At 35.0% G+C, this 13,970-nt stretch overlaps 1 long non-coding RNA gene across 1 annotated transcript; it reads left to right on the forward strand.

The window, feature by feature from the left end:
* The first annotated feature begins 11,174 nt into the window (after positions 1 to 11,174).
* On the forward strand, positions 11,175 to 12,192 carry LOC147292645 (uncharacterized). The gene is made up of 3 exons (XR_015120911.1): positions 11,175 to 11,236; positions 11,341 to 11,436; positions 12,022 to 12,192. It is a non-coding gene; the product is annotated as an uncharacterized LOC147292645 (long non-coding RNA).
* Positions 12,193 to 13,970: the final 1,778 nt, after the last annotated feature.

Here is a 13,970-nt window from a genome sequence, read left to right on the forward strand (position 1 = left end):
AAGACTATTTCTTTAGTATTATTCAGCTTCATCTTCCCTGAGGTACTAGCTTCAGAAGATCTGGACAAATTTCTAAAGAGATTGGCCATAAAAGAGATTAGAGAATAAAAGTGTTTAATTTCTGATTTCGAGCTACTCCCTGGGACTTACCAACGGCTAACTCTGCCTTCAACTGCCCTTCACTCCACCGATTTCAACACTTTTATCAAACTAATAACCCCTATAACTAATTTCTACATCCCCTATTTTAAAACCCCTATTTTAAAACCCCTATAACCTGCGTATTTCTTAAAATAAGGTAACAGATTCGTATGTTTACGATATTGAATACGCGTACGTGGTATCTGAGATAATCGATACCCGATACTCGACACTGGGAAAGTGAGAAGATCAGTGAAAGCAGAGTCAATCCGAAAAACGGGGAAAGGTGTCCCCCACTTTCTGCGATTCAGGGGTGACTGTTGATGACGATGTTCTGTCTCTCGCTTTCCGCGATTTTGAGTAAGCGTGATGATGTTGTCTGGTGATGATGATGGATCGAGCTGTTTGAGGGATCCGAGGCTTTGCCTATATAAAGGTCGATCTGGCCAATCAGTCTCTCATCGTTGTTGTTCATCGTCACTCTCAAGTTTCTGCCAACCTCTCCAAATTTCTAATTCCTTCTGAGCCAAAAGAAAAACCAGAGATTCTCACAATTCCTCTCACCAAAAAATGGCAAACGACCCTAACTTGGACCTGAACATGGCTTTTCCTAGACGAGCAGTCCCAACTAGGGAAGTGTGGCGTTCAACCTTCGTTTTAAAGGGTCGTCCCATCACGGTGAATGATTCTGTGATGGCCAATGGACATGTAGCCATAAAAGTGGCTTCAAATATATTGACCCCCGAAGTCCAACTGATGTTCTCTTGTCAAACTGATAACATTGCCATGAGGGAATCCTTGGCATTCTCACTCCAGAGCACCGCTTTGGTGGTAGACTTGGGCTATCGTCTTCTGGCCAAATCCTGAGAAGTTGATAACCTATGTGCTGAGGTGTTGTCACTTCAGGGCTTGTTTCCACTTCATACCAAACTGTCAATATGCTCCGAAAAGAAAAGGAAGAGATGGTGATGGTCATAGGGTCATAGCTCACCTGAGGCTTGGGGAGCATGACAAGAAAAGAAAGAGAGAGGAAAAGTGAGCTACTTCTGGCTCTCAACCAAATGAGTAGGATGTTTTTTTTTTTTTTTTTTTTTTTTTATCAATGAGAAATCCTCTTTTTCCTTCACTTGCGAATGTGTTGGTATATTTGGGCCATAGACTCTGTAGATGAGCTTTGAATTCATTGTGCTCTCGGTTAGGCCATTTTGACTGCTTTTCTAGCTTGACTTCAAACTAGCCTTGTTAGGCCGTAACTTCAGGTCTTATAAACAATAGCCGCTTAAAGGACCAAACTTAGGATTTACGCATGTCAGTCTGAAAAGGCCATAAGGCTGATCCACTTTGACAAAATTGGCTCCTTGAGCCATGAATTTACTGACAGGCTCGGCCTTCAGGGTAACTTTTTGGCCTTTATAATGTTGCTTATTATACTAAGTCTTCTCACTACTATCAAACCATCTCTGAGTTTTAGTCATATCTGAGTTTATTTCTTTATTCTTCTTTTCAGTCCAAGTAAACAGCAGACCTGCCACTTCCTTTTTTCTCTAAAATGACAACTCCACTCAACTTAGAGCTGGACTTGAATACTTTTACTTCTGGCCAAATGGAGCAAAATAGGGCCACTTGGACTCCAAGTTTCATCATAGGAGATCGTTCAATCACAGTGGATGATTCTATGATGTTGAACGATCGGACAGCTGCAATAGTGGCTAGGAGTGTGACTACCCCTCGAGATCAAAGGCTGCTAGCAAATCGAGGGGATGAGGATGCCATCAGAGACTCAATGACATTCGCAATCCAAGGTACTGCTTCTACCACCAATATGGGCTAACGCCTGTTGATCAAATCTCCTGATACCAACTTTTACCAGGATTCATAGGATTCATTCTATTTTGAGCTTATAAACAGGAAGTAAAGATATATAGTAACTTAATAAACAAATTACCAATAATTGGAAAATACACACATATATCAAGGGATAAATCCACACTGATATTATGAAAGAAATTACAGAAAACATAAAGCTTACAGGATTACTGTTGGAACAGGAGACCTCCAAACAGTTGCACACACTTGAAGAAAAGAAAGAGGCAAAGTTTCTAACTTTTGTCTCAAAACAAATCTAAAATTGAAAAACTGAACTAAAACTCGGATGCCCCTGAATGCTGAAGAGGTGACAGGATAAGATTTCTGATAAAGAAAATCTTATCGGCATCTTTTCTTTTTGGAAAGTTTGGACACGTGTCCATGATTTGCGTAAAAGACAATCTTCACTGTTGGTTGGTGAAGATTCCGTAACAATCATCTCCATTATTTAGGTGGCTATCAACATCCATGTCGGCATAAATCTTGCCAATTTCATCAAAAGCCACCAACAACTGCTGCTTTAGACCAGCGGCTGAGAGAGAAGGATCAACAGATTTAGCTGCTTTAAGCTGAGATATTAATCCTTCTAGTTGAGGAGATTTACTTTCTTGGGCTTGAGAAGAGGAAGCCATGATCGTTGGCTTAATGATTTCTTCCACGGATTTAATCTTGAACCTGGAAGGAAGAAGGTGACCATGATTAAACTTGTCCCACCATTTAATTAAAAAGCTTCTCCTTAAGTTTGGAATATAAAGACCCTCGTCTTCTTCAAGAGGAGGAATAACATAGACCCATTTTAGGATCCAAACAAGGCCATAAAGATAAAAGAATCACAGAAGAGCTTCCCAATAATCGGCAAGATCAAAATTAGCAACCCTGAACTTGCAGAATGATTCTTTTAGGTCGAAAGGAAGAATGTCTTCAGAGGGACCCCAAATGAGGAACCATGCCTTGAACCAGTTGGGGATAAGGTTCTTATCTTTAACTTGAAAATTAAAGAACCATGAATGAGAAAAGATCTCATTCTGAATACACAGAATTCTTCCAAGCATGCTTGTAATCAAAGTAATTATAAGAGTTTGGAAAAATCTTTGGATTTTTAAAACGTCTTTTAGATATTGGGCTAGAACCCCAATCCTTTAAGGAAAGTACCTTTAAGATATACATTTAAGAGAATCCAATGATTCTTTTAGAATAATTTCTGTAGTTATGAGTGATCCTTACTGAACCTGTCTCCTTTAAGATGGATTCATAGAAAAATTGATTTTTACCCTCAAATTTAGGGTACCTATGTCTTATTAAATACAATCTGGCAATTTCTACTGGATTAAGCTCCATATGATCATTTTCAATGGGACCAAGAGAAAGTTCCATTGAAGGAATATAAGGTGTCTTTTTAGGAACCTCTTCATTTGCTGGTTGCTTACCTTTTGCTTCCATGGAACTCCTTTGTTCCCTGAGTTGATTTGAGTTTCTGGATTGTGGTGTGATCTTCTCATCCTCCTTGCCCTGTAAGAATTATCTGGTTAGGAAATTAGGAAGAGAGTTAGATTCTCCTTTAATATACTCGATTCAGAAATCAAATGCAGACAAAATAGCCTGCCATCTAGCAAAAATTTGTTTTGAAGCAATGTTTTTAACATCTTTAGTCAAAACATCCTTGGCAACTTTCCAATCAACTCTGATTAAGAATTTTTGATTTAAAAGATCACTTTCAAATTTTGTAACACAAAGAACAATAGCCATAATTTCTTTTTTGATAGTTGAATACTTCTGTTGGGCTGGTTTCCATATTCCAGAAGTAAACCTTACTAATTGTTCTTTATCATTAATTCTTTGTTTAAGAATGCCACCATAACCTTGTTCTGAGGAGTCTGTTTCGACTATTTTATAAGCTTTAAGAATGGGAACAGACAAATAAGGAACCTCTTTAGCTTTGGCTTTAAGCCTTCTAACTACTTTTGTGTGTTCTAAAGACCAGGGTGAAGGGTTATTTTTTAACCTTTGGTATAGTAACTTGCTATCTTTACCAAGATCCTGATAAAAGTCAGCTATATAATTTAAGCTTGCCAAGAATCTTTGGAGCTGAGTCTTCTCTTTAAGTTCATCAGGAAATTTGTCAGTAAAGGTGATTGCTCTGTTAATAGGAATAATAGTTCCATGATGGATATTATGTCCTACAAACCGAACATTTACCTGAAAAATTTCCATCTTCTTGGCAGAGACAACCAAACCTACATCTGTAACTATTTTCTAGAATATTTTCAAGTGCTTAATCTGTTGCTCAAAAGATGCAGAGAAAATCAGAACATCATCAATATAAACTATGGTAAAGGATGAATATGGATTAAATATTTCATTCATGATGTTTTGGAATTCAGAAGGAGCAATTTTTAGTCTGAATGGCATTACGTTTCATTCGTAATGGCCGAAAGGGACTATAAAGGCAGTTTTATACTTTTCTTCTTCTTTGATCTGGATTTGACAATATCCAGACTTCATATCAAATTTTTAAAAAACAATTGATTTACATAGTATGTTAAGTAGGTCTCTTTTATTTGGCAGAGGGTACCTAATCCATCTAAGTACCTTGTTAAGGGGTTTATAATTTTTAACCAATCTTGGGACTTCCCTTTCAATTTTTGCTGCTTTCTCCACATAAAAAACTGGGCAGCTCCATGGAGAAGAGTTTTTTCTTATCAGACCCTTTTCTAAGAGATCTTTTATCTCTTTTTTGCAGAGTTGCAAATAGTTGTTATTCATCTAAATAGGTATGGCTTTGGTGGGAATCATTGATTCTTTAAAATCAGGTTAATATGGTAATGATACCATATGCTACTTCCTATTCCAAAAGGCATTGGATAGGTCAGCACATATTTCTTTTACTAATTAAGAGATTCTTTATCTCTTGTATTTGACCTTGGGGTTGAGGGGTCCTAAGTATATCTTCAGTATGTTTGTACTGAATTTCCTTTTTAAGCAAAAACATGAATCTTTCTTTGCTATTAACCTTTTGTTTTATGGTATTGATATACTTGACGTGAGGTTCTTGGATAAAATCAAATTTTAATTGGATTCCATCCAAGACTGATTCAATACATGTTTTTGTAATCTTCTGAGATAAAGCATATTTAGGAAAGGAGTTCTTAAGATACAATTTTGAGTTTGGTCTTTTACCCTTAGGAAAGGTGTTTCCAGGCAAATTCTATTTGGGATAGAAGACCTAGAACAAGATTTTACAAACAAACCATAGGTACCTCACTAGAAAGTCCTTGTCCCAAAATCAAAAAAATTTCATTTGGGAAAAGAAATCAAATACCCATGGCCCCAACTCGAAACTATTATCACATGCCAACACCTGTTGACATGGGTTTTGAAGAAAACTTCTATTTTGATACAGCTAGATTTGATGCTAACTCCATTGTGGAATGAAATATTGATGGAAGGACAAAATATCAAATTGTAGACACATTAAGACAAATGATGATGTATGCTACAGCCGGGAAGGCTGCAGGTAACTCGGAAAGCAAGGTGGCTTCAGCCATAGTTATAGGGTTCTCAAGCCAACTTAGGGGATGGTGGGATTTTCTACAAAAAGAAACCAAGACAGAAATTCTGTATGCAACTAAAAGAGTTGTAAAATTAGAAAATAGAATGAAGACAATAAGCGATGAAGGAGATGGAGTAAATACGTTAATTTACACCATCACATTACACTTTATAGGAACTATAGATCTTCAGCAAGATAGTTCTAGAGAGGTTTTAATGAACCTTAAATATTCTACCTTGTCACAATTCCGTTGGTATAAAGATGTCTTTTTGGCTAAAGTTTTCACTAGAGCAGATTGCCATGAAGAATTCTAGAAGGAGAAGTTCATCTATGGACTTCCTCCTTTGTTTGCAGAAAAGGTGAGAAATAGGCTAAAAGCAAAATACGGGGGTAGAATCCTGTATAATCAAACTACCTTTGGCAATTTAGTTTCTGAAATCTGTGCAGAAGAACTAGCTCTATGTACAGATATGAAACTCAAGAGGCAATTAGAGAAGGAGAAAAGCTTGAGAGGAAAAGAAATGAGAGATTTTTGTGAGCAATTTGGATTCTCTAGTATCCCTAGGGTATCTAAGAAAAGATATGAAGAAAAATCCTATAAATCCAAGAAACAAGTAGGTTATAAATCTAAAAGAGACTGGAAAAATCATGAATATAGGCCATATCCTAAGAAAGGATATAGGAAAGCAACAAGGAATGAAAATGGTAGATTTATTAAACAAAAGGCGGTAGGTCACCAACATGCTACAAATGTGGAAAAGTAGGACACTATAAAAATGAGTGTAGAGTCAAAGACAAGATCAATGCCCCCCAGGTTGATGATGAATTAAAAGAAGGATTGTTTAGAATCCTTTTAAACTCTTATGACTCTTCTAATGAAGAATCTTTAAGGTTGAAGGACGATGAGGATCTTATAGAGTCTAGTCATGACTCTAAGGATGATTGTTTATGCAAAGGATTATGTAATATGGAATTAAATGTCCTTACTAGTCAGGATAGCTTATTCCTTGATCTTATTGATAAAATTTAAGATCCTACTCAGAAAAGAACAGCCTTAGAACAATACCTAGAGGTTGTTAACAATAAGGAAATTCAAGGGAAAAGGAAAGTTAAACAGTCTTCTTCTTCTTTTGAACCTTATAGTTTTCAAACCGTCCTAAATAGGATAAGCACTTCTAAGACCAGAAAGATCCCTCAAGAAACAACAGTTTTAGAGCTTAAGGGAGAAGTATACCAAGTCAAAGAAGAAATAAAAGATTTGAGGAATAGAATTAATATTCTAGAACTATCCATATTGTCAGAGCAATTTGAAGAACATGAATTGGAAGAAGAATTTTCTGAAGAAATGAAGAAAATTAAAGGAAAAAGGATAGAAGAAAGCAGTAAAGAATTTTGGGAAGATGAAGAAATTAATAGTCTAAAGTTCATCAATCAGATTGATAGGGTTTTTGCTCAGAAATGGTTTGTTAAAGTAACCATCATAATTGATCATGGGTATAACTTTTCAACCATGACATTAATGGATTATGGAGCAGATTTAAATTGCTAAAGTGAAGGATTGGTCCCCACTAAGTACTTTTCTAAAACCACCCAATCCCTGAATGCTGCTAATGGTAAGAAAATGCAGATTAGATACAAGTTGTCTAAAGCAGCAGTCTGCAACAATGGAATCTGCCTGAAAACATCTTTCCTAATGGTAAAAGACCTAACCCAAAATTGTATCTTAGGAACTCCTTTCCTAAATATGCTTTATGCCATGAAGATTACAAAAATAGGTATTGAATCAGTCTTGGATGGAATCCAATTAAAATTTGATTTTATCCAAGAACCTCACGTCAAGTATATCAATACCATAAAACAAAAGGTCAATAGCAAAGAAAGATTAATGTTTTCGCTTAAAGAAGAAATTCAGTACAAACATACTGAAGATATACTTAGGACCCCTTAATCCCAAAGTCAAATACAAGATAAAAAGAATCTCTTAGTAAAAGAAATCTATGCTGACCTATCCAATGCCTTTTAGAATAGGAAGCAGCATATGGTGTCATTATCATATGAACCTGATTTTAAAGAATCAATGATTCCCACCAAAGCCAAACCTATTCAGATGAATAGTAACCATCTGAAACTCTGCAAAAAAGAGATAAAGGATCTCTTAGCACTACAAGAAAAACCTTAATACATATCACTATTTTAATATCACTTTTTATATAAATCGATATTATAAATTTTTAGATATCAGTTAATTTTTAAACGATGTCTTAATTCATTAACATATCACCATTTTTTTTTTTCGATATCTTAATTTTACATTTTTGATTAACAAATAGATAAAACTGATATGTAAAAATCATAACTGATAACTATATTTCACCTTAAAAAACATGTTTCCCCCAACTTAAAAATTTTGGCTGAGTTTCCTAACCCAAGTCACGATATCCCTCACTGGCCTCTCGATCGAACACACACATTCCCTCACACTCGCATCGCACGCCTCCCTCGACCCTCAGCCTCTAGCTCTCTCTCTCTCTCTCTCGCCATCGTCGCCAGCTCTCTCACCGTCGCCGCCAGATCTCTCCCCGTCGCCGTCGCCGTCGCCATAGCTCTCTCTCTCTCGCCGCATCCTCTCTCGTCTCATCCATCTCTCTGTCTCATGCAGTCGTCGTCGCCGACGCCATCGCCATCGCCGTCGTCTCCCTCCCTCCGTCTCACCACCATCCTCTCTCTATCTCATCGTGGCCTCCATCTCTCTGTCTCACCACCATCCTCTCTATTTATAACCCATCGTCCGTCCCGACTCTCACCTAGTCACCCATCGCCAATCTAAGGTAATTTTTAATTTAGGTTTCTGTTTAGGGATTTCGGTAATTTTTAATTTGGGTTTCTGTTTAGGGATTTAAGTAATTTTTAATTTGGGTTTCTGTTTTGGGATTAAGGATGTAGGGTTTCGATTTCTATGTTCTCTGTTAGGGTTTCCAAGTTACATTTTGATTTAGTGATTTTGATGCTAAATTTCTCCAATTTTGTCTCAGATTTTGTACAAATGAACAAGCAGATATTTACTTTCTTGGGTGAGTACTTCCTCCATTTGTTGGTCCTATATCATTCTAAGTTTCTTCCTTAACATAATCCACTTGGGCATATGCGTTCAGTGGCTTTGTATAGAAAAAATTGCATATGGGTAGCCACAGATTTCCTAAGGCATTTCAAAGTATTCAGAATTATAAAACTTTTAATAATTTTGAATACTTTGAAACTTTTTATTGGCTCTGTTTCTATTGTTTTTATTAGATTTTTGCCTGATAAATAGATAGTGATTAAATTAGGGGAGATAGTGATTGGATGTTAAATCTGTTGGTTATATTGGTTTTTTTTTCCTCTCTTATGCATAAGTTGTTTATATGCACATGCTAAATCATGATTGACTTTATTATCTATAGATTGCTATGTTATCTATTTGGTGCCTTGTTATCATGAGTTGGGGTTTGGTTGGGATATTGCTATGTAATATTTGTTTGTATGCTATTCTGAAGGAACTTTTGCCCTGGCAGATTATTTTTCAAACTTTATGTTTTATTTTTCTTATGCTTTTCAATGCTTTATGTTTTATTTTTATTTTTATTTTTTTTGAGAAATTTGTTTGGTGTTGATGATCGTGGTTGATTGCAGGTTTGTTTGGACACCAAGAGATTGATGGAGACACACTTGGTTTCTTTTTAATTTCCCTTCAAATTTCAGAGGCTCACTCACAACATTTGTAGAATTGGTGAAATTTACTGGTTCTGGTTTACATGTAAGTTCTCCTTGTCATGGTGTTCCTTTTTTCTTTTTTCACTCTCACTTGTAGCTGAGAATACCAAAAAATCATGAGGCTTCTTCAGAAGGAGGGGAATGCTTGCTATTCTACTTCTGTCCGGTTTGCTAGCACTATTTTTCATCATCATGTTTGCCTATTGGTGGCTTATGAAACAGAGAAAGACAAAAGGTATGAGAGTTTCATCGCTAGTGAAAATAAATTCCATGAAGGAGAGACAATTTATTTGGTCCATTAGTGTTTGTAATTAATTTTTATCATTATATTGTCAATTTTCTCAGGTGAGTGAGAAGAAAATGGTGCAGACAATACTTTCATTTAATTGATTGCATTTAGTCTATTGTGGCAGATGAGCTAGAGGACACTAGTGGACACCCAGATTTGCAATTTTTCCATCTGAGTGCAATAATAGCTGCAACAGACAACTTCTCTTTGGCCAACAAACTTGGAGGAGGTGGTTCTGGCTTTGTTTGTAAGGTAAAGTCCCAATTTAGAAATGAAATTGTGCTAATTGCGAAACTTCAACACAGGAATCTTGCATTAGACTCTGTGCCTATCTCTGTCTGTGTGTTTTCTTTTAATTCGTTTTGTTTGGTGAATATGTTGTACTGTGAGGACTATGTTGTGGTCAATAATTTGGTTTATTTGTTTGTTATTGGGTGCATAATTATCTTTTTCATTACTCATTTGCTTTTAAATCTTAGTGTAGGCTTAATATTTAGGATAACCATAAACTTTTGATTCCTAGCCTTTTCAATAGGTTGTGATTCTCCGATTCTAATATGATACAACAACCATTTGGGTTTTATTGAAATTGTTAGATTGGTTACTAAGGAAAAAGAAAAGAAAAATACCATTTTGCATGCTTAAAATTAATATTAGAACTATCAGAAAATGAAAGTGACATTGTATGTATATATATATACAGAACTATATATCAGCTTGCTAACAATTGTTTCTCATAAGGCTGGAATTGAAATCTTTAAAAAAGATTGAATTTGATGTTTGAAATTAATGACTTGGTATGTAGGATTTGAAATATCAAAACTACAAAAGTTCAGAGATATATGAACAATAAGAAAATCTTATTTACCTTTTCTATGGACCCTATTTTTTACTTATTTCTTTTAGTAAATAAGATACTCAAAAATTGTTGTTATCCATACATTGGTGAGTGAGATTGTTCTAAACTCACGCATTATATGTTATATTAGATTAGATTGATGTTACAACAGAACCTTTGGACTAATTAATAGCTCTCCAATGAAACTAACCACTTCAACTGTATTGGTATGTCGGATATGAAGGAAGAGAAAAGTACAAATCATGCATGCACCTCTAGTGAACCTATACCTCATTTGGAAGTAGTAAACCAAATTTTTCATCCATATTGTGCTACACAACCATTGGACCACGTGTATGTATATACCTATTTTGGGCGTGTAGAGAGACAAATGTTAGACAATATTACAAATAGAGTCCTATCTATTCTCATCACTATTCTTTCTTTTCAGGTAAGCTTTACAGAGGAGTATATGTGGAACATTGGTGCATTTATAAGTTCTCTTTTGCTGGAAATTAAAGCCCTTATGGGTTTAAAAAAGTGTAAGTGGCACAAATTACTCGTGTTTCCTATATTGTTATTTGTGGGATAAACTAGATAAAGGTATCTTGCTCTTTCATATCAATACAGTTATTTCTGAACCATTCATGAGTATATATATATATATATATATATATGGATTGTATATTAAATTGTGATATATAACTTAAATTGATATTTTGCCTAAACTAGTGCTATTAGACAATTTAATGGGGTTACGGGAAGGAAAGGGCCGAAATCACCAACTTGGAAGCATCTCTATGTAAGTGTCTATGTATTACTTAAGTCTTTAAGTTTCTTATGTCTTACACATTGGACTAATTTAATTAAGTATAACTCTATGTAATTTCCTTTGCTTGTCTGTAGTGTCCTAAACAACCGGGTGGTGTTGAATGTGGATATTATGTCATGAGGTACATGAAGGAAATAGTTGAGGACACAACCCTTGCATATGAGTCGCAGGTTAGAATACTTACTCCTATTGGGGCAGTTGACTGGTAGATTTTGCTATCCTTTGTACAGTTCTAACTTAGGAAACTTGTAAAAGGGAATTACAGAAGGAAGGGATGGCCTAGCTAGGATACTAGTTTGTTGCTGGTTTTTAAGACTTTGTTTTCTGGCTTTGCATCTTTTTAATTTTTTCTGTGTATGTGTGTTTGGGTTGGTGCTGTGTGCATTAAAGAGTGTGTTTGGGTTGATGGTCTGCATTTCTCTTCTATTTCCATTATTTTTAACTTGCATTATTGCTGAACTCTAGGCTGATACTGTGACTACTCATTTATACTTGCATGATCCATTTTTTGAATCATATATATGTGCAGCCATTTGAAAGCCCTTGCTAAATGCAAGAAATGTAGGCCATCTGAAAGCCATCTAAATCATATATATGTGCAGTCATCTAAATTCAATACTTGATGCAATCTTATTAATGCTTTTGGCCTATATTTTCTTAATGCCCTTTGGGATCCTTGCTGAATGCACTTTTCAATACTTTGGGATCCTTGCTGCAATCTTATTAATTAATGCACTTTTCTTTCTTGTTTTCAGTGGAGTCACCTGAAGAACAAGAGGAGCAGTTACACACATGAACAAATAGATGAAGTCCGGGTTGAATGGGGAGATTATGTTTCCATGAATTTTATTTAGACTAACATGCATGTTTTTGGTACCTTTTTGAGCATTCTGTTGTAGATATGAAGATATATACTAGCTAGTTCACATTCAAATCTTTTGTATAGGCAGAATTTATGCCTAGCTGAATTGCACTGTCATGCCTTCATTATTTTGGTACATGTTCGCATGTGTTTAATTAGGATCTAGCTAGCTAGAGATGGATTTTGTGAAGGTTATGGAGATAGGCAAGTGATTTTGAGGTATACATGATGAGGGCTATCCATATTTTTATATAGATTTGTAATCTTATTTTGTTAACTTCATTACTGAGTTTGGATGTTGGATTTATTTATATGAATGGAATAATTTAAGTTGGATTACTTTAGAAGCTTAGTAATTGTTGCGTGGATGCATATTTACCAATTAATTTTTATCAATATCAGAAGCCTATTGCATATCAGATTATGTAAAAATGCAACGATAAGGAATGATGTTTCAACATCATTTAAAAAACAAAAAACTGATATCTAAAGGATACTTTTATATCATATTTCAAGTACCAAACCGATATGTTATACACCTTTTATATCCGATTTTAAGTACAAAATCGATATGTTATACACTTTTTATATCCAATTTTAATTACAAAACCGATATGTTATACACCTTTTATATCAGATTTTAAGTACCAAATCGATATGTGATACACCATTTATATCCAATTTTAATTACAAAACCGATATGCTATACTCATTTTATATCTGATTTTAAGTACCAAGACGATATTGAATACATTTTTTATATTGGTTTCAAAATTACTAATGATATCATAAGTATCTTACATATCGGAATGCAGTTTTTAAGATATCAGAAATGATTAATATCTGATAACGATGGTGGTATATCATATCAGATTATCAAACAAATACGATATCTAATATAGTATAGACATCAGTGTATAACCGATATGTAATATGGGAGAATAGATATCAGCACTCAATATATCGGTTGGAAACCTAAATAGATATCGGTTTATCACTGATATATATTAAGGTTTTTCTTGTAGTGTAGAAAAGGGTATGATAAGAAAAAGCTCTTCTCCATGGAGCTGCCCAGCCTTTTATATAGAGAAAGCAGCAGAAATTGAAAGGGGAGTCCCAAGACTGGTTATAAATTATAAACCCCTTAACAAGGTACTTAGGTGGATTAGGTACCCTTTGCCAAATAAAAGAGACTTACTTAACAGACTATGTAAATCAGTTGTTTTTTCAAAATTTGATATGAAGTCTGAATATTGGCAAATCCATATCAAAGAAGAAGAAAAGTATAAAACTGCCTTTACAGTCCCTTTCGGCCATTACGAATGGAACGTAATGCTATTCAGACTAAAAAATACTCTTTCTGAATTCCAACACATCATGAATGAAATATTTAATCCATATTCATCCTTTACCATAGTTTATATTGATGATGTTCTGGTTTTCTCTGCATCTTTTGAGCAACACATTAAGCACTTGAAAATATTCCAGAAAATAGTTACAGATGCAGGTTTGGTTGTCTCTGCCAAGAAGATAAAATTTTTCAGGTAAATGTTCGGTTTCTAGGATATAATATCCATCATGGAACTATTGTTTCTATTAACAGAGCACTCGCCTTTCCTGACAAATTTCCTGATGAACTCAAAGAGAAGACTCAGCTCCAGAGATTCTTGGGAAGCTTAATTTATATAGCTGATTTTTATCAGGATCTTGCTAAAGATAGCAAGTTACTATACCAGAGGTTAAAAAAGAACCCTTCACCCTGGTCTTAGAACACACAAAAGCAGTTAGAAGGCTTAAAGCCAAAGCTAAAGAGCTTCATTGTTTGTCTATACCAATTCCTGA

Source organism: Dryas octopetala, chromosome 2 (genome assembly GCF_963921425.1).
Source record: "Dryas octopetala chromosome 2, drDryOcto1.1, whole genome shotgun sequence".
In the NCBI taxonomy this organism is placed as follows: Eukaryota; Viridiplantae; Streptophyta; class Magnoliopsida; order Rosales; family Rosaceae; genus Dryas; species Dryas octopetala.